This window comes from Xiphophorus couchianus, chromosome 3 (assembly GCF_001444195.1).
Source record: "Xiphophorus couchianus chromosome 3, X_couchianus-1.0, whole genome shotgun sequence".
Taxonomy (NCBI): Eukaryota; Metazoa; Chordata; class Actinopteri; order Cyprinodontiformes; family Poeciliidae; genus Xiphophorus; species Xiphophorus couchianus.
This window is the reverse complement of record NC_040230.1, coordinates 10425752-10447587: the sequence shown is the minus strand read 5'-3', so window position 1 is coordinate 10447587 and position 21836 is coordinate 10425752. Positions and strand designations below refer to the sequence as shown.

General features: G+C 47.8%; 1 protein-coding gene across 1 annotated transcript in view; it reads left to right on the top strand.

The window, feature by feature from the left end:
- The window catches only part of LOC114141815 (B-cell receptor CD22-like), a 38481-nt gene extending 20377 nt beyond the window's left edge, over window positions 1-18104 (top strand). The window contains exon 9 of the transcript XR_003594912.1: window positions 17202-18104. The gene's annotated coding sequence lies outside the window, so the exon portion shown is untranslated. The remainder of the gene's footprint in view (window positions 1-17201) is intronic.
- The last annotated feature ends 3732 nt before the right edge of the window (window positions 18105-21836 follow it).

Here is a 21836-nt window from a genome sequence, read left to right as displayed (position 1 = left end):
ACAAACCAGCCGAAGCAAGCTCCGCAGGACCTGATAGACCTGACGGACGACGACGACAACATCCCAGCTCTACCGGGATCATCGCGAAACGACGAAATCCCCTCTGAACAGTCAGGAGAGGAAGATCATGAGGGATCGCTCATCGACGGCTTCACCAAGGAGCAGTTGGAGCAAGCGGCCAGGGACTGGTCCCCTCAACGGGATCGGGGGGTCGGGTTTCATCCCCGAGTCCACAGCACGGAGAGAAGGCAGCCACCGCCACCTACGGAGACTCTAGCGGGCAGCAGTTCTGACGAGGACGAGGAGGAATCGGAGGAGGAGCTGTGGGACCCCGGCCGCCCCAAGAAAAAGACCCAGAAATCGGATGTATGGAGGATGGCCCGAGAGCTGGCCAAAATACCATCAGAAACCATCAGCATAAGGCTGCAATCCGGGCTCATAATTTATCAGTTTATTGGAGGAATATGGGACCTTGAAGGTGACGGACTGATTGTGTTCACCAATGACAAATACAAGATCCACAATCGAAAGTTCCGACGCAGCCTTAAAAACCAGGCTGGGAAATATTACAAAAAGGATTCAAAGGTGTTGGAAGCTTCCTGTAGTGTAAAAACTAAAGGAGACGTAGTGATGATGAAGGGCTACAGTCTTCCTTATGGTGCCGTAATCCTGGTCCCAATTGATGTTTACAAGAAAGGAGAGAGTCTGGAGGAGTATCGGAAGAAGATGTGGCATGGACTCGAAAGGGGCCTGGTGACCGCCAGCAACGAAAGCATGAGAAGGGTGATGGTGAGCGTGCAGGGACTAAGATCGGCAGATTTGCCAGGGGACACCGCCAGGGCGGTCACAGAGAACGGAGTGGTGAACATAGCCAAGACCAACAGTCATTTCTTTGTGTTCAAAGAGGTGGTGGTGGTGGTTGACCCCCGTATGCATCGACTCCGTACGGAGCAAGGTGTGCGAATGGCAACTGAAATGGAGGAACAATGCCGCATCAGCCACCCAGCGAAGGAGATTAAGAAATATCCCTTAACACTAGGACTACCAAAGATTCCCAAAATGGGAATCTTCGTCCAGGTACCAGAGAGGGGCCAGTTTGGCCCTGTCCCTAGAGCTACCAGAGAGGGGCCAGTTTGGCCCTCCGAGAGAGGGTGTGAAGAGGCGCCTTTGTTATGTAAATAAGGCCATTACTGACGCACCACAAGAGGGGGGCAAAGCTGAACTCTGCATTCCATAAGAAGGGTCATTGAACACTTCAGGCTCAGGACAATGTTTGAGGTTCCAATGTTGTGAGTAAAATAAAATACAGTATAAAATATGAATATAAATCTAAATATAAAATATAAAGTGCAGGACTGACAGTAAAATAGAAGTCCACCCGTCTCTCCTGCACCCCAATGCATGCCTGATAAAGCACATGTGCATTCAGTGCTGCCATGTCAATCATGTTTGCCAGGTTTGCTGACCAGCTGTCACATAGTGATGGAACCTTAGTCACCCCCCGCAAGATTATGACTGAAATAAATGCCATTAGTTCTTGTGAACTAAATAGGTGAAGCAGTCACCTATTTATCCTCCACAGCACAAAAGGCTGCATGCAAATTTGCATGTGCAAAGTCTCCCAGATTTCTTTTGCTTACACTTTTTGCATGATTTTTTTGAGGTGGATCAACACAATTAATTTGGTTAGTTTATTTCTAAACTGTCATTTTATACCCTCTTAGCTTTATTTCAAAGAGAAACATTACTAATTTCTTTTAGAAAAACCTTTGCATATTTTTTGAAACAGATTGTATGTTTTGCAAACTCTATGTACATTTGGCAAAATGACCTGGATAATGCAGCACAACATCATGGATCAGCTGCAAAAAGTCACATCTCTCCAAAAACACTTCATGTATGCTTCAAAACTAAACTGACTAGTCGTAGGTATCATAGATACCCACCCCCAACATGGACTATTCACATCCCTACCTTCTGGCCTGACGGTCAACGACCACATGTACAATAGAACAATAGAAGAATAGAAGAATGGATGAATGGAGGCTAATTTGAGCCATCAGAGTCATCAGTTTGGACAGGGTCTTGTGGCCCTGTTTCAGCCAGTCTGGGGAGAAATCGAAAACCTGGCCCTCTCCTAGTGCTAATCAATTTAAATTTCATGTTATTTCTTTATTTTATTTTATCTACAACTTCAAGTTGTAGATAGTCTCTATGCTGCAAAAGCGAAGTAATTTCCCTGCTTATATAATATAAAGATTATATATATGTTATATTTAGCTTAGTTTTATTTTAGCAAAAAAGCACAATGAATTATTTTAATATTTTAAATGGAGAATTAGAAATTTTACAGACAGGTACCAGATGTATTTGTGTCTAAGTCAAGAGGTCAAGAGGCTTCTTAGTTTGCAAGAAGCAGGATGGAGAAGAGTATACAGAAGATATACAAAAAAAATATACAAAAGAACAACTGTTATTTGTTTGAATGCTTTTTATTTTTGTCATTAATAACAATAAAAAAAATACAAGAAATAAAACAATTCCGCAATTATTTGCAATAGGCACAGTGGCATTTCAGCCCTCATTCTGTGCACTGTCTGCACTGTCGGCACACATCTGGCACTGCCAGTTCATGGGCTTGCTGCATTTGCCACATGCGTATTTGAAGCAGTCAACGCATCTCCTATTTGTACTATTTTTAATGCATCGACGGTTGATTTGGCACTTCGCCCTTTTGCCTGGGCTGGGTGTGGCAGGTTGTTGGCAAAGCAGTTGCTCCTTGCACGCCTTCTTCTCACTCACATGAGAGTTAGCCAACTCTTTTGCGAGCTCCACCAGGAAGTCCACCCGTCTCTCCTGCACCCCAGTGCATGCCTGATACAGCACATGCGCATTCAGTGCTGCCATGTCAATCATGTTGTAGAACACGGCAACTGGCCACCTCTGTGTTCCTGCACGCACGCTGTACTCCCGCACCATTTTGTCCATCACATCCACACCGCACTTTGCTTTGTTATATTGTTTGATGGTGTTTGGCTTTCTTCTGGTGGTATCCTCAGTCTCAACCACGCTGTGCATGCTGCTGAGAATGTAAACGACCTTCTTCCTTTTGGGCACATACACAGTCAGCGTGGCATCAGAGGTTGAAAACACCTGAGTGGTGAATTCAGTGCGATCCTTACGTTTAGTGGATTGTGGAATTTCCCTGCGACACTTGTTGACTGTGCCGAGGATGGTGGTTTTCCGGCTACGCAGTCGTTGCGCAAGTGACAGTGATGTGAAGAAATTGTCCGTGGTTACAGTTCTGCCCTTGTCCATGAACGGTTCCATCAGCCTCATCACTACAGTCTCGGACAGTCTCTCCCCGCTGGGACGACTGGGGTCCTTGCCAAGATATGGGAAGACATTGCAGATGTACTTTGATTTCAAGTCGCAAGCCACCCAAAACTTGATGCCAAACTTGTCCGGTTTTGTTGCTATGTATTGAAGGAAACAGCAGCGGGTTTTAGTGGGGAAAAGCTGTTCATCAACAGTGATGTGTCGACCAGGGTTGTAGGATGAATTCTGCATAAGTAATTCCAAAGCCTCTTCAGCATTCATCAGCTTCTGTGTCCTCTTCGCCATCTTGATTCTTGCAAACTAAAAAGCTGAGTGAATGTCCAGATATTTATACTCCACAGCACAAAAGGCAGCATGCAAATTTGCATGTACAAAGTCTCCCAGATCTGGGAACCACCAGAAGTAGTTATTTTCAAAATTTCTATCCTGTTCCAAGGACAATCAGCGTGAAAGTTGATGTAGTGAGTTTGGCTCTCCTCCCCCCTGCTCATCTACAGGGATGCTAATTAGACCATTCAGAGTCGTCAGTTTGGCCACATTTGGATGCTAATAACCCAGTTTGGCCCTCTCTCGGTAGCTCTAAGAAGATACCCAATCTGGCCCCTCTTGGTAGAGATAGGAATTTCTCAAAATCCTGGTAATCCTAGTGTTAAAAATACCCCAGAGTGGAGTTTCGAACACCACCCAGACCGGCAAGGCCAAGGTTATGGAGCCACTCCGGATAAAGTTAAGGGAAGCACCAGTCGGGCCAGAGTCCCACGCAGCAAGATACGTCAAAGAATTCTCATTCGAGGGAAGCAGCAGTGAACTGAGGCAACCCAACGCGGACAGAGTCAAGGATGAGCAGCTGACGGTCCAGAGAGAAGTAGGACCGATGAAACCAGCCAAGATTCAACCGCTGAACTCCCCCAGGAGGGAACCTCTTCGACAACAACAGTATGAGGACATCAGCGACTCGGAGGAAGGAGAAGAGCAACAGGAGATCGAACATTCTGAAGAAGAAGAAGAAGAGAGTGATCACGGCAGCATCTTCTCCGACCCAAAGCAACCACCGACAGGGCATAAGACACTCCGAACAGGACAGCACCGAGGAAAGAAGAAAGAAATAGAAACCTTTGACATCGAGGGTTCTTCTGAAAGACTGGCGAGAGACGTGACCTGGGGCCCCGTACAGGCTAAAGACGGACGGCGTACGTATGTACCAGAGGTCGGTCAGACAGAGTACCAGATTCCAGCGGGATGGGCCAGCAGGCTGGGAGACAAGGTGCTGCTCGAGGTAGAAGCGACAGTCGGGGAGTGGGCTAACATCCTGATGACACCATCCTGCTCTACCCTGACAGCACACTATTCCCTGACCACCAACTTCAGGAACGCATACATGGGAATTATGTATGATGTGATGCTGCGACGACTGAAGAAAGCGGCCTACAAGTACTCCAGGGAGACTCGACAGAAGCTAGACGAGGTGTCGGCTGATGAAGAGGAGCCGCAGGCGACGTCTTCAGAGCCAGGACCACAGATCCCGCGGGGACCACAAGGAGTGTCAGCCCAGCCACCGGCCACTACTACCGGACAAGATGCATACGCAGAACTAAAGAATCTAAGGCTGGTGATTCGGAGTAAAAACGCAGACGAAAATAATGAGGAGTATTTGAAAGATGTCTGGCCAACTGTGCTATCTACCACTAACCACGAAGGGGCCAAAAAGTTGTGGCTGACCAGCGTGACTGCGGACCCGATGGTTGGAACAGAGTCAGCACAGAGCAACTATGAGAGATTAGTGTTGGAGGACATGGACGACGAAGAGTCCCAGGTGAAGAGGGCTAGAGGACGGCTGGACAAAGGAAGCCGGTTGGAACCGCTTTGGCACACACTAAAGCAAACCGTCTCTCCCGCGAGGTATGTGAAGGTACTGCGTGAGGTGACAAAGGGACGAAGAGGAGAGATTGTGTTTGTGAAACTACCAGTGAGAAGCACAACCGTGGCCCAGATGGATGTGGCAGTGCAGGGATTCGACCTGGAGCAGCAGTACTACGAGGACAAAAGGAAAAAGGAGGCTAGCCAACCAGCCAAGCCACCTGGAAGGGTCAACATCAGACAGCCATCCAACTTCCAGAACAGGCCGTTCCCGCAGGGCACAAAGCCACCCAACTTCCAGGGCCGGCCGTTTCAACAGGGAGCACCACCATCCAACTTCCAAAACCGACCGTTCCAGCAGAAACCACCAGGACCAAAAGGAAGACCGACCAACCCGCCGGCTTCACAAAATCAGCCAGGGAAAGGTCAGTTCCTGACGGATGAGGAATATAGGAAATTGAGCCCAGAACAAAGGACGGCCCTCCGTGAGTCCCGTAAAGCCGGGGCCGGAGGGTCACCAAAGTAATGGCGTCCAGGTCGCGGGTCATTTTAGAAAATGCCTACTGGGAAGGGGACGAAATCTACGCCAAAGTGGAGGGAGTACCCTACCTGGTGGACACCGGAGCGGAGGTGTCTATGACCCGCAAAGACCTAGGAACAGCAGGACACCTGAAGGTTCAGTTTGCTAATGGAAAAATAGAAGAAATGCCGTACGGGACATGGAAAGGAGTAGTGTGGGTGAAAGGTCCTTACAATCTACTCACAGTAAAAGACTTAGATGAACTCAGTAAAAAGAAAGGCACACATCGCCGACTAGAGCGAAGGCTGACGAGCTTGAAAGCAAGGTTGGTGAAAGTCGGCCCGACCCAAACCGGATCCGGACAGCAGGACTGGTACAAACCGATTGACATACCGACGGTGACAGAACAGAAGATCGCAGAGAGTGACTTCTCCCCGGCTGGGAAAGAGAAGCTGCGTGAGATCATCGTTACAGCACAAGTGGCACGGTTCAAGAACGATTGTGGGGATTTGGGTCCAAAGTTTGTTCATCACATCGAAGGTGGGGTTCATCCACCTGTTCGGCAGTACCCGCTGAATCCGGGAGCAGTCGAGGAGATGGACAAGATAGTGAAGGAGCTGAGCGCCATGGAAATCATCAGAGAGGAGCTCAACCCGATCACCAACAGCCCCATCCAGGCGGTGAAGAAACCTGAATCGGCTGGGGGGGGTTGGAGACCAGTTATCAACTTCAAGGCCCTGAATCGGAGAACAATAGCAAACCGAGCCAGTCTAATCAATCCCCAAGGAGCGCTGAAAACTCTTCGAGTCAAGAAGTTCAAGTCATGCATCGACCTAGCCAATGGATTTTTCTCTCTACGCCTCGCCAGACAATCGCAAGGTAAAACTGCATTCACCCACAAAGGCAAGAGCTATGTGTGGCAAAGGTTACCCCAGGGATACAAGAACTCCCCAAACGTGTTCCAGTCAGCAGTGATGGAAGTACTGGGGGACGTAGGTGCAACTGTGTACATTGATGATGTCTTTATTGCTGATGACACAGAAGAAGAACACCTACAAAGACTACAAAAAGTGGTAGAAAACCTCACCAAGGCAGGCTTGAAGCTAAACCTCAAGAAATGTCAATTTGGACAGTTCCAAGTGAATTATCTGGGTTTCCAAGTCACGTCGGACTTGGGACTCTCAGACGGGTACAGAGAAAAGCTGACGAACATTCAACCACCTCAGTCAGAGAATGACTTACAGAAAATATTAGGACTATGCAACTACGTCCGGGACCACGTACCCAATTATCAGAAGTATGCCAAGCCTTTGTACAAATGCCTGAGAAAGAGTGAGGAGGACGAGAAGGATGGAAAAAGACCCTGGGTTTGGACAGCAGCGAATCAACAGAACCTGGAAGACTTGAGAAAAGCCATTCAAGCAGCTGTGAGACTGGAGCCAAGAAGTTTGTCAGAACGACTGGTAGCAGAGATCAGCTGTGAGAATGACGATGCCATGATCAAAGTAAGTAATGAAAATGGAGGCTTGGTTACCCTGTGGAGTTACACCCTGACTTCTGTTGAGAGGAAATATCCGCAGGAAGAGAAAGAGCTAGCGGTGTTAGCTCGTTACTGGGGTGTGCTGAAGGATCTAGCACAAGGACAACCAGTTAAAGTCATCACACAGAGCCAAGTTCATAAGTATCTAAGAAAAGGTACCGTGGAAAGTACTAAAGCAACTAACACACGGTGGGGAAGATGGGAAGACATCCTGCTGGACCCGGAGATTGAGATTGGGCCAGCACAACCCACCAGTAAGAAGAAACCGCCAGAGACATCTGAGAAGCCAAAACAACCGGAATGGACAATCTACACCGATGGATCCAGAAAGGGGTCCGACCAGTCGGCATACTGGGGATTTATTCTGAAGCAAGACGGCAAGGAAAAATGCCGTCAGAAAGGAAAAGCTCCCGGTAGTGCTCAAGCCGGAGAAGTAACGGCCGTACTGGAAGGATTGCTGGAGCTGGTGAAAAGGAAAATCAAGAATGCCAGGTTAGTAACCGACAGTTACTACTGCGCTCAAGCCCTTAGAGAAGACTTGGCCATTTGGGAAGAAAATGGTTTCGAGACAGCGAAGGGCAAGCCAGTGGCACACAGAGACTTGTGGAAAAAGATTGCTGAGCTAAAACTACAACTGGAAATAGATGTTGAGCATCAAAAAGCACACACGCATGAGGGAGCTCATTGGCGTGGGAATGATGAAGTGGACTGTTATGTCCAGCAAAGAAAGATCGTCTTTGTCGGTACCGAGAAGTGGGACAGCACTCCCAGAGGACGGGAGGTCCCAGAGGAGTACGTGGTTGAGGTCGTGCGGAGCGTGCATGAGGCCCTTGGACATGCAGGCGTACGACCTACCCGTAAGGAGCTGGAGGAGCAGGATCTTTGGATCCCGGTGAAACAAGTCCAACGCGTGCTAAGGGACTGTGAAGTATGTGGACAATACAACGCAGGTCGCCGAGGGCAGCGGATGGAGGGGTTATCCATCAAAAGCACGGTCCCCTGGGGTTCAGTCTGCATGGATGTTGCAGGCCCCATGGGGATAACAGGAAGAAGAGGTGAGAAGTACCTCTTAGTGCTGGTGGATTCTATGTCGGGGTTTGTAACTACAAAAGCAGCCAGGAAAGCAAACGGCAACAGTGTTGTCGGCATGCTGGAACAAGTATGCAGTGCCCTGGGAATCCCGAAAGAGCTGCGCACGGATAATGGGACTCATTTCCGTAATTCACAGGTTGACCAATGGTGCCAAAAGTTTGGAGTAATGCGAGTTTACTCTCCACCCTATACCCCACAAGCTAACGGAGTGGTAGAACGAGCCATAGGGTTAGTGAAAAGCTGGATAGCTAAAAATGCTAACACCAACAATTGGAGCACACAGGCGGTGGAAATAGGGCAGGCCCTGAACGACAGAAGCAGAGCCGAGAGGCCCGCCCCTGCAATGGAGCTCAACCAACGGCCGTTCACCACGAAGGAAGTGGGGCGGAGCTCCAGCGACAAAAAGGAGAAGCCGACGCCCAGAGTGCCATTCCGAGAGGGACAGCGCGTGTGGGTCAAAGCAAGAGAGCAACCTGTAAATGCAGCAGTAAAACCCAAGTTTGAGACCACTGACATCGTCAAGCAAGTACTGGATAGGAACACAGTATTGCTGAAAAGAAAAGGGATTCAAGGAGTTGAGCAGCTCAAGCCAGTTCCTGACTAAAGTGAAACAGAAGCCGGTGAAATGGCCAGTGAATCATGTACCATTCCACCCTATATCGGACTGGCCACCGTGAAAGGGGTGGTTATAATTAGAAGAACACCTTCAGGGATTTGGGCAGGACGAGCCCTGAAGAAATTGGATTGGGCTAAAAAGGGAGTCCTGTCGGAGGAGCGAGAGATGCTGATATGGGCAAGAGCTAAAAGTCGCTGTCCGGTTTGTTTAGTAAACAACCCGCTCCCCATCACCTGGGAGGGACCGGGCCGTGAGAAACCCAGGCAACAAGGAGCCACCGCAGAGATACTACAACATCTCCGCGTCTCTCCGGTTACGGTTTTGAACAACACCATCTGTGGGAACTGCCGGGTAGGTTACCTGCCCCGACTTCAGTTGGAGACCCAATGGAGCTGGCAGAATGAAGAACCAAAAAGCTGTTATTGCGTCTGGGATGGGGACGATCTCCACCACTGTTCTACTTGCGAAGACCAGCTGGGGAGAGGAGAACTGACTTTGACAGGTCAGGCTGAGGGATGGCAGGTGACGAGGTTTTACAGCTCGCTGCGATATTACAGAACATATGGACAAGTACAACCAAATCACGGGAGCCCCATACCAATAATATTACCAAGACCTTCAGCTCCCCCAAACACCCCAGAAGAAGCGGATCCATGGGTGTGGAGGAGGGAAGAAGGGCCCCAGGATGTCCTGTGGGATTCTGTTCATGCTGCCTGGCCGTATGAAGCTGCCGGAACCTCCCTGTCATTTCCACCATTGAACACCAGCCACTCCCCTGTGATCTTCCGGGTACATCGTCCTCACGCGTACCAACCATCAGCTGAGGGGCTAAGTGCACCCCCAGATGATGCCAGAGACCAAGCCATTAATGGGGGTTGGACAGGCCCCTGGGAGCTGACCACATGGTCACATCTGATTTTGGAAGTCATCAATGACTGCACAATTCCTGTGGTGGATTTACCGGACGTGCCAAGGGAAGATGGAGTACGCTGCTCAGATATGTATTACTACACCACTGAGGTGGACGGGTGGGGCAGCAATGCGGTAAGACCTAAGGAAAAGTCTTGCCTGTACTGGATAACAGCGGAGTCCCAGTTTCGGGATGGAGTATTGCAACACCCGGGAGGAGTGGCCCACAGAGCGGGTACGCCCTCCGATCCTAGCACCTCCTGCCAGATTCAGCTGTCAGTGCGCATGATCACCGTCCCCTTTAAAGGAATCTACTCCGTCGGAGCAGCCATCAAAGTGGTGCCAGACGAGCAGAATTACGCCACCGTGTCCTACACCGAACCGGAGCCTCCTAAGAAGAAACCCAAGACCCACGCCTGGCAGAAGCTCGCTTCAGCATTTCCATGGAGGAAGAAGAACCAAGACTAACGGATAAACCGGAAGGGGGAAAACGAGTCGTCAAGTCCCAACGTCAATCAAAACCCACAAGACGGACAGGTACACAGGTTTTTGTAACTAAAATGTTCAAAGTAGGAGCTGGAGTCTCGTCGGGACTATCAGATAAAGGTCCGTTCCTGAGACTCCCTACTACCTCTATTCTCCTGGATATGCCAAGAGAAGATTTCACTCCTTCCAATCCGCTCACCGAAGCATATTTTCTCAAGTACCTCATATATCTTCGACCCACTGATTTTCAGAACACCAAACAGGTGGGGGAAAGTGAAGAGTACACGTCACCCCCTCCAACGAAGCCACATTTATTCATCCCCACCGCACCGCCTGCTTGGCAAGGACGAGGGTCCAATAACACGGTCCATTATGCATCAATTTCACCTATGAGCCCAAGATCTCTGCCATGGACTTTTAATACAGTGTATCACAGGGTACAGGGGATCGAACTACGGATAAGGTGGGGTCCCCATTACCTTGAACCACTGCAAGGACTGTATTGTGAGATTTCACTTAATGACATGATTATTTGGACCACATCACCAAGTATGGCAAAAACCATAGTAAAGAGGGAAATGAATCCAGAATGTTATATATTTAATAACACCAGGCTTCCATTGAAATTGGAAATAGACAGGGTCTACCCCAACCCACCACACCAGAGGATTTTTACCCCGTCAACATGGGGGTACCGCACCAGACTAACTTTGCATGGGCAACCTTTATACACCTACATCTCAGTACCCGCCCCAATAGGGTACAATCACGAATCTTGGTATGACCAGGCGTTGAAAAACGGCACCGCCCAAGGCCCGTTTCCTCGGCCGCACTATTGGAGGGTGTTCCACTGGAAGTGGGTGTGGAGGGGGTTGGAGCCCGACTTACCCTACCCCTCTCCTATATTTACAGCCTTGCAACAAAGAAGAGCCACCAGACGGGTTGCAAAGAACCCGGCTCACCAAGGCTGTATCAAGGCTTTGAGAAAAATTTGTACAAAGCCTGATGCACCGGATCCCAGAGAATCACTAATCTGGCCAGAATGGATGCTATCGGCATGAGGCGCAAGCCTACAGACCAGGGTTGGCTGGACTCAACATCGGATTCGGACAGCTCTTCTGACACTGACGACGACTCGGACACCTCTAACGAACCTTTGCTACGGAAAACGACTACGATAACAGGAAAATCCCTTTGCCTGAAAGGGCTGCTGACGCTTCTTGCTCTGCTATTTGCTGCTGCTGTTCTCGCTACGATCTTCTACTTCATCGGAGTTGGACCGTGGTACCTTACGCATACAAAGGTCACTTATGGACATTCCAAGTATGCCACCTTCAACTGCTGGAATACAAGCACCACGGCTATTTTTATGCCATGGGACAACGAAACTTCTGCCCAGAATCGAACCGCATTATTCGCCAAAGACAACGGCAAAAAGTATGTGGAACGCCGAGCCTACAAATTGAACGACTCCTCCCTAGACGACCTCTTGAATCGGACCTGGGAGATCTACGCCTATGACTTCCTCGACACCGGAGCGCTCTGCTGGATACGGGTTCTACAGCGCCAGGAGCGACGGACCGTGAGATGCAATTGGATTCATCCGGATCGAGGCTTTCCACAATGGCATTGCAATATGGCCTGTCGGTCGCTACTACTTTTACCTGAACAGGGATACTGGGATACCGAAGTTATATACCCGGCCCCGCACAGGTCCTCAGGCTGTCGAACCTGGCTCCCACGAGGGGAGTTTTGGGGAGACTATCACCTAAATTGCAGAGAAGATGCCAACATCACAGAGCGAGCGCGGATCAACAGAACCTCCCGAAACGACTTTCGTGACTGGGTCACGAGGCCGCCCCCCAACAATAGTTTGGCTAATATTACGGCTTTCCTGATTCGACAAGGTCCGACACGGTTTATGTACCAAGCTGACCAACAACATTGTTATACGCACCACTTTAGGTGGTTGAATGCCTGCCTCTGGAATAAGTTCGTCAAATGCAGGGGCCAAAATTACATTGTAACAGCTGTAGAAGAATACTGGACGGATTTATGGCATTCTGTACGCACAGTACGTACAGAAATTGAAGTCTGGCTGAATAACACATTCCCATGGACATATATAGCAACGGACCAAACGTTCTTTGTGGGAGACTTCCCAGAGGGGGCGGTTCGCTCTCCTGCTGGATTAGAGGAGCTACACATTGCCAACTTGCGTACCCAACGCCTTCCAACTCCTGAAGATCTTCTTCATGCTCCTAAGGGTGATTTTGCAAAGATTGATAAGTGTGTCGACAAGAGGATTTTTGACAGCCTCAACGATACTTATTGGAGGAACACCCTATCTTCACCACGATGTGACCTCTTACAAGAAAGCCATACTTTATTTTCCGTATGGAAGTATCACTGCCCTGATCCCGAAACCCTTCCTACCGCTAAATGGGCTCTACAAGCCTGCTATGAGGATTATTATCGAGATTGCGAATGGGAATGGTGGGGACTCCAACAGGAAGAACTTCAAGCCTGGGTTATACCATGTCTTAGTGAGTCCACCAATTATTGGATCAAGTACCAGTACCTCGCCACAGTTTATTCTAAGGACCGCGCGATTTGGCCTGGAATTTTTTGGAGACCTGAAAACTACGTCAACCCGAGACCCTGGCGCATGACTTGTAAAAACAACACACGACAAGTCCTTGAATGTGTCATCAGTTTGGCCAGAAGACCCTGCCACGAGGTCCGAGGTTGGGAAAGCTACTGCAAACAACATTATGCCGACGAGTATGACACTCACTCTTCTGAAGTTACTTGGCGCAAAATCAATGGTACTTGGCGGAGGGCCATAGTGAGCGGACGGACCTGCACCGACGCAATTCTGGGATACCATCTCCAGAAGCGCAAGAGCATTCTGGGTCTCCCTGTTCCGTTCATCCCAAATCCCCTGGTGGCCATCGCCGAAGGACATGCTTTCCGCAAGAATCTGTGTGATGGGCACACAGACCCAGGGTTTGATTGGGTCGGGCCTAACCTTTTGTATTCCAATCTCACCTGCGAAATCTCCAAGGAAATTTGGGAAAAATGTGGAAAAGGGTCTGACCAACATGATTGTTACTGGTTCGAGACGTTGGGATCAGCTATCGTCACCACCCTTACCGACGTCGTGGAAGGCGTTGCTAACATTGTAGAGGGAGGCCTCCACATCGTCGGACAGTGGCTGCTAGATGCTCTGAGCCTGCTGTGGCCATACATCTTGGGCCTACTGGGCGTGGCCGTGGCTTTAATCGTTGGCAAAATCGTCCTGGAGGTGTGGCTGAAAGCACTTTGTCGTTGCAAAAAGAGGGAGTACCAGCCCCTCCCTCCGAAGGAGGAGCCTGCTTCTGCATAAGAGAGAGCTCTCGTGTGCCTACGAGCCATTCAACCTTCACCGCCGCTGCCGACAGCACCGGAACCAAAAAGAACCACCATCGGACATCATGGAATCTAACTCTTCGACCAACACATCGAACCCCAACTCACTTTTTGCTCCAATTCAAGTGAGTACCCTTGAGCACTTAGGGGTTACCCTGGCCTGGGTACTCTACTGCCACACTGGTTCCTGGCCCAGGGGACATCCTATGAGGATCTTCGTTGCGCTACAAGGATATGTGAAGCTTATCCTACGACCCATCATCCTCCAGAAATGGGGGTTAGCTTCATCCCTCTTCGCTTGTTACCTGATGGGCCGTACCCGCATCAACTGGCGCAGGGGCGTTGTGGTCTGCCTATGGCTCGTCACCGACACCACAGCCCTGATACTGGAGTTGGTCTTTGGGGGTCGTCAAGCCACTCGAACCGCCCCACTTAAGATCCTCACAGCTATTCTAGAAGGGCTCTTCGCAGTATCTATCCTCGTCTACTTAGCGCGCCAAGCCTTGTCCATCAAAGGTCGGGGCAGGCGCATATGGCTGCAAAAGTGGATAGTTCTGGCTCTCTGGGCAACGGTTTGGGGGATCTTGGTGGTCCTCTACTGGCTTCAGGAAACCTCAGACCTAGCAATCGTTGTATGGATGATGACCTATGCTGCAATATTCCATGATTCCGCTCATGTCTATGATAGGGGCGAACCAGCTCCAGATCATGACATTCCGGTTCCTGTGATTAATTCTCCCTGGCTGGCAGCCCAAGCAGGCACACGAGCTTAAACCAGCTACACTCTCCGCTTTCGCTTTTGCATATTTGTTGTGTTATTGTTAATCCGAAACCCCTAATCGTGAAGTTACCTAGGTTGCTGTTTCTTCTCAGGCACCAACCCGCTGTGTGGGATGTGGGATCGCCGCAGAGTCCTATGGATTCATATGGGTTGCATCGTCCTCCCGCTGGTGTCACCGTTGCGTGAGCAGCCGTATCACCGATGTAACGGCAATTCTCTGCGCCACAGGGCAAGGAGATTTGCCTTACATAGCGGCCTCCACATCTCGATCCCTGGAACGGGTGCACAAAATAGTGTGGACCTCTGCCTTTGGCCAAGAAGACGACGACCTTATAACATCTCCAATGCACACGGGACTCCTGCTGCCCGTGATCCAGAAATTATGGGAGCACCAGCTTACTCGACAATGCCTGCCAACTCTACACCTTCTCGATGGACGAGTTGTGGCAGTGGGCGAGTACCTTCCACCAGCGTGTCCCGTGTCGCCGGATATGTTTATCGATGTCGGATGCCAAACCAGCAGTGCGACTCACAGAAAAGGTACCCAAACTGAGATTCTCAGTTCATCTCACCAAGCGTGCCAGACAGAAGACACCCTCTTCGTGTCATCTCCTTCACCGGATCCGCCTTCAACCGATATGGATTTTCAGGATCTGCTGACTGAGTTGGAGGGATTCTGTGACAACCCACCGACACTGCAAGACTCTGAGATGGATCTGTCTTCGCTTCTGCAATTTTCCCTGGAGGACATTAGCCCTCCCGGATCAGCAGGATCTCCACTTCCTCCACAGTTGGACGCCGAGTGCTGGATTTCTCCGCCGTCCAATCTGACGGAGTATGAGGTTGTGGATACCTGGACACCATCATCATCTCCGGTTGCCTGCTACGAACAGGACATCTTGACTGCTGATTGCGGTGATGGACTTGACCTCTTTTGACCTCGGACTTTGTGTTTTCTGCGATGCACCGTCCGATCTCAAGGAGGGGGTGTCAAGAAAACTGGTATGAGGTTTGAGATCTATCCAGGTACACACAGAAAAAGGTGCATGAAAGCCTGAAGGAAATAAAGCAATCTTGTGTTTTGATTTATAATGATTGAGTGTTTTGATAAGGATTAAGTTGAACATGGATGAATACAATAGGTAAAATGACTGTATGTAAGTAATCACTGAATGATTCACTGAATGATTCTGAAGTGTACGAATCATGATCTGTAATAACATGACAACAATGAAATGATTAAGGTTTGATGATTTATAATAAGTGAAAGAGGTGATTAATGCTTAATGGAAATCAGCACATAGTTTTTAATATTTGACTGTGTTTAAAAGTTAATCAGAGGAAAGCACATAGGTTTTAATGTTAAAAAGAAAAAGGGAAAAAGCAGAAGGGGAACTTGTGAGTTCCTGCTGTCGCAAGCAGTTCTGAACAGATGGCCAGACGCACAGGATGGGTGGGGCAGTATGGTTGGCTAAGAACAACACGCTGAGGAAAGGACGGTACTTTCCATCCCAGCCAGCAGACAGGAGGAGCCGAAACCACGTAAACTAACACTCCCCATACACATATATGGCAGAGAACTGTATATAAGCAGACGGAAAAGGAGAAGTTCTTGTTCTTTGTCTGCGGCACCAAAGTAGAGCTAACAGAAGAAGCAGATCGAGCAGACCACACCCTGGAGCCACGGGGAAAGCTGAAGCTTCGTGCCACCAAAGGGAGACAAGTTCCAATCGTCCAACCCGGGTTCCTGATTCGATCGTCGGTCTCACCTCAACCCAAACATTGCAACAGACTTGGATAAAGGACAAAGGTCCCGGAGGGATAAAAGAGTTGGGTTTTCAAAAGCAATTGAACCCTCTCTACTTTGCTTCCATTCTAAAGAGGATTTTTTCACACAAAGGATAAAGATTCAGACCAAGGTTTTCGGACGATCCTGTTGCCAAAGATCCACCACCAACTGGGTATGAGTTGAACTCGCTTCCTAAAAAGCTATCTCAGAATCTGTGACATAGGTTAGGGAAAGAGACAGGAAGGTATGATTATACATGTTGATCTTATTACACTGCTCTTGACTTGTATACAATTGATTATTGATTTGTATGTCACATATCCCTGCTTAAGCTTGCTTAATAAATTCTTACTCTAAAATTCTAATGAGGTTGGTGGACATTGGAATTAATTGAGTCATTTAATCATTTTTTAGTTCTTTTAATAAAGGTAAAACTAAGGTACATGGTTCTAGTAAAGAGGAGGCTTCATAATTTCCTTTGGCGAGAGTAAAATAATGACCCAGGGACTTACATCCAAGTCACTAAATTTAATCTAGCCGGTTCCAAGAGCAAGTTATATTTTAGAAAGTGAGCTACCGTTAACAGGAGTGGTTATTGGAATTACGCAGCTGTGAGGGCTACTCAGCTGACTGTTTCTTAACTGAAAAGGGTCGTAACTTCTGGATTGGAGGTAGTTAGAGCTAGACGAATCGCTTTCGACACCAGTTTAAATAGATTATCTCTTATAGATCTCTTTTAAGGTAATACCCAGGTCTTAGAGATTTTCCGGACCTGTTAGACAGAGAACTGGTCAGTAGTCAGCCCCGGAGGGTTGTGATGAAGTGGGCGGGGCTAGCTATTGCAGGATAACGGACACCGAGCATACACATCTAGACTTACACTAGATGTGTATGCTCGGGGTACGATCATACGTAGGTATGATCCTAAAATGCACTCATAGTTCATGTAGGATCATAAAACTCTCTGTTAAAATGTTTCCTAAGTACACAACAGAAAAAATATAATGGTGCATCATACAGAAAGCAGCGAAAGTTAACATGGAGTATGCTTTATGTGAGTTTGGTATGAGGTCTGTCATGACGGAGATGTTCCTGTTGTTTGGTCACTTGGACATTGAAAAGCATGTGAAGCCCTGTGTGATTTTTTGGAGCTAATATTGTCACAATAATTTGCAACTTAACATCAAAAGACCTGAGCTGGGATGTTTATGAATGAGGTTTGCATGTCCATTGCTTGCAGAGTCTTTTTCTCTGTTCTCACCTTCTCTGGTGGTTAAGTAAATAACTGATGGTTAAGTTGAGATCACAGAGAGAAAATAAATATAGGGCTGTTCCCAACTGTTTTCATGTACATGTTCTTTTGTACTTGTCAGTTTTTAAATGAGTTCCTCCTTTGTTAAGACATTTTCTGATGCTTCTAAAAAATATGGTAAGTTCACTTTAAAGCAAGATGACTTCTTTACTGAGCATTTGAATCCTGGGGTTATTAGTGCACAGATATTTAAACAAGTGTTACAATTTAAGAAGGAAAAGGGAAAGGAGTTGTGAGAGATTTCTTCTGAGGTGAGGCGTGTCCACATATAATGTTAAACTTTGCGCTTGTTTTTGGAGATTATGAATTACAAACTTGTTTAAAAAGGTTACCTTTGTAAATGTAAATAAAAATGCAGTCAAATGTTTAAGGAAATGTTTGGAGTTCTTGTGTTTGTTTATTTATGCTAACCACATTTTTCTAACATACTGAATAAAAGAGAAGAGATTGTACTTTTCACTAGTTCTTTTAGTTTTCTTTTGTATTTTATGTTAGATGACATTTTGATTAGGTTATGTCATATGATCCATGTCTCCATGTCTCCATGTCTCATATTCCAGCTCTGACATAGACTCCCTCACTGGGGGACACTCATGAAACATTTCAGGTGAATCAAGTCAAAATTAAATTTAAGACCTTTGTTCTGAACTTCACTGCTTCTCACTGCCATAATGGGTAAATTATTTCCTGTACTGCTGCCTTCAAGAAACAAAATAAAAGTCCAGATGGCTCTTTTACCACAAGTTTAATGTCAGATATTTTATGTAAGTTTATTTGTTCTCTTATAACACTTCAAAATTCCTATTATATGAGTTGAATTGTTCATTTTGGATGAAATTTACTTGGGTTTTAACAGAGATCATTATTTTCCAGCACAATTTTCTTGAACTCAGTATATATCTGAAGACCTATTTCGTCTTTTACATTCACTAAGTTTTAACCTTGTTTAGGTGGGATTTGTGCTGAAATTAGAGTTGGACACTATTTAGTTATAAACACTCATCAGGCAATTGGTTGCACTCAGTTTTTATTTGTGAAAAATGTTTTCAATCATAGTTTTCCTTCTACTTTATAATTATATACCACTTTGTGTTGATATTCCACATTAAATTCTAATTAAGTATGTTTATGTTTATGGTTGCAATGTGACAAAATATCAAAAATTCAAGAGTTATGAATACTTTTGCAAGCCACTGTAGCTGCCACTCACAAGCTTTGAAATAAACATGGAATGTAAATGTTGTTTTGGTGCAATCCATAATAAAATTACAGTATCATTCATATCAGATCTTAAATCAGTTTGTCTTAATTTTCTACTGTTCAGTAAAACTGTACAAATACGTAGAGGTTTGTTATGAAAATCATGAAGAAAAATATGTTTTCCAGAGGCATCCAGTCCTGAGAATGATTTCTAAAATATATTTACATGCTACATGTTGTCTCTGTTTATTATTATTATTATTATTATTATTATTATTATTTCCTATTTTTTTATTTTGCTAACTTTATTGAGCAAATTATCAAATATATATATATATATATAAAAATAAAATTAAAAAAATTCCCTTCTCACCCACCGCGGGATTCTCAAAATCCTGGTAATCCTAGTGTTAAAAATACCCCAGAGTGGAGTTTCGAACACCACCCAGACCGGCAAGGCCAAGGTTATGGAGCCACTCCGGATAAAGTTAAGGGAAGCACCAGTCGGGCCAGAGTCCCACGCAGCAAGATACGTCAAAGAATTCTCATTCGAGGGAAGCAGCAGTGAACTGAGGCAACCCAACGCGGACAGAGTCAAGGATGAGCAGCTGACGGTCCAGAGAGAAGTAGGACCGATGAAACCAGCCAAGATTCAACCGCTGAACTCCCCCAGGAGGGAACCTCTTCGACAACAACAGTATGAGGACATCAGCGACTCGGAGGAAGGAGAAGAGCAACAGGAGATCGAACATTCTGAAGAAGAAGAAGAAGAGAGTGATCACGGCAGCATCTTCTCCGACCCAAAGCAACCACCGACAGGGCATAAGACACTCCGAACAGGACAGCACCGAGGAAAGAAGAAAGAAATAGAAACCTTTGACATCGAGGGTTCTTCTGAAAGACTGGCGAGAGACGTGACCTGGGGCCCCGTACAGGCTAAAGACGGACGGCGTACGTATGTACCAGAGGTCGGTCAGACAGAGTACCAGATTCCAGCGGGATGGGCCAGCAGGCTGGGAGACAAGGTGCTGCTCGAGGTAGAAGCGACAGTCGGGGAGTGGGCTAACATCCTGATGACACCATCCTGCTCTACCCTGACAGCACACTATTCCCTGACCACCAACTTCAGGAACGCATACATGGGAATTATGTATGATGTGATGCTGCGACGACTGAAGAAAGCGGCCTACAAGTACTCCAGGGAGACTCGACAGAAGCTAGACGAGGTGTCGGCTGATGAAGAGGAGCCGCAGGCGACGTCTTCAGAGCCAGGACCACAGATCCCGCGGGGACCACAAGGAGTGTCAGCCCAGCCACCGGCCACTACTACCGGACAAGATGCATACGCAGAACTAAAGAATCTAAGGCTGGTGATTCGGAGTAAAAACGCAGACGAAAATAATGAGGAGTATTTGAAAGATGTCTGGCCAACTGTGCTATCTACCACTAACCACGAAGGGGCCAAAAAGTTGTGGCTGACCAGCGTGACTGCGGACCCGATGGTTGGAACAGAGTCAGCACAGAGCAACTATGAGAGATTAGTGTTGGAGGACATGGACGACGAAGAGTCCCAGGTGAAGAGGGCTAGAGGACGGCTGGACAAAGGAAGCCGGTTGGAACCGCTTTGGCACACACTAAAGCAAACCGTCTCTCCCGCGAGGTATGTGAAGGTACTGCGTGAGGTGACAAAGGGACGAAGAGGAGAGATTGTGTTTGTGAAACTACCAGTGAGAAGCACAACCGTGGCCCAGATGGATGTGGCAGTGCAGGGATTCGACCTGGAGCAGCAGTACTACGAGGACAAAAGGAAAAAGGAGGCTAGCCAACCAGCCAAGCCACCTGGAAGGGTCAACATCAGACAGCCATCCAACTTCCAGAACAGGCCGTTCCCGCAGGGCACAAAGCCACCCAACTTCCAGGGCCGGCCGTTTCAACAGGGAGCACCACCATCCAACTTCCAAAACCGACCGTTCCAGCAGAAACCACCAGGACCAAAAGGAAGACCGACCAACCCGCCGGCTTCACAAAATCAGCCAGGGAAAGGTCAGTTCCTGACGGATGAGGAATATAGGAAATTGAGCCCAGAACAAAGGACGGCCCTCCGTGAGTCCCGTAAAGCCGGGGCCGGAGGGTCACCAAAGTAATGGCGTCCAGGTCGCGGGTCATTTTAGAAAATGCCTACTGGGAAGGGGACGAAATCTACGCCAAAGTGGAGGGAGTACCCTACCTGGTGGACACCGGAGCGGAGGTGTCTATGACCCGCAAAGACCTAGGAACAGCAGGACACCTGAAGGTTCAGTTTGCTAATGGAAAAATAGAAGAAATGCCGTACGGGACATGGAAAGGAGTAGTGTGGGTGAAAGGTCCTTACAATCTACTCACAGTAAAAGACTTAGATGAACTCAGTAAAAAGAAAGGCACACATCGCCGACTAGAGCGAAGGCTGACGAGCTTGAAAGCAAGGTTGGTGAAAGTCGGCCCGACCCAAACCGGATCCGGACAGCAGGACTGGTACAAACCGATTGACATACCGACGGTGACAGAACAGAAGATCGCAGAGAGTGACTTCTCCCCGGCTGGGAAAGAGAAGCTGCGTGAGATCATCGTTACAGCACAAGTGGCACGGTTCAAGAACGATTGTGGGGATTTGGGTCCAAAGTTTGTTCATCACATCGAAGGTGGGGTTCATCCACCTGTTCGGCAGTACCCGCTGAATCCGGGAGCAGTCGAGGAGATGGACAAGATAGTGAAGGAGCTGAGCGCCATGGAAATCATCAGAGAGGAGCTCAACCCGATCACCAACAGCCCCATCCAGGCGGTGAAGAAACCTGAATCGGCTGGGGGGGGTTGGAGACCAGTTATCAACTTCAAGGCCCTGAATCGGAGAACAATAGCAAACCGAGCCAGTCTAATCAATCCCCAAGGAGCGCTGAAAACTCTTCGAGTCAAGAAGTTCAAGTCATGCATCGACCTAGCCAATGGAT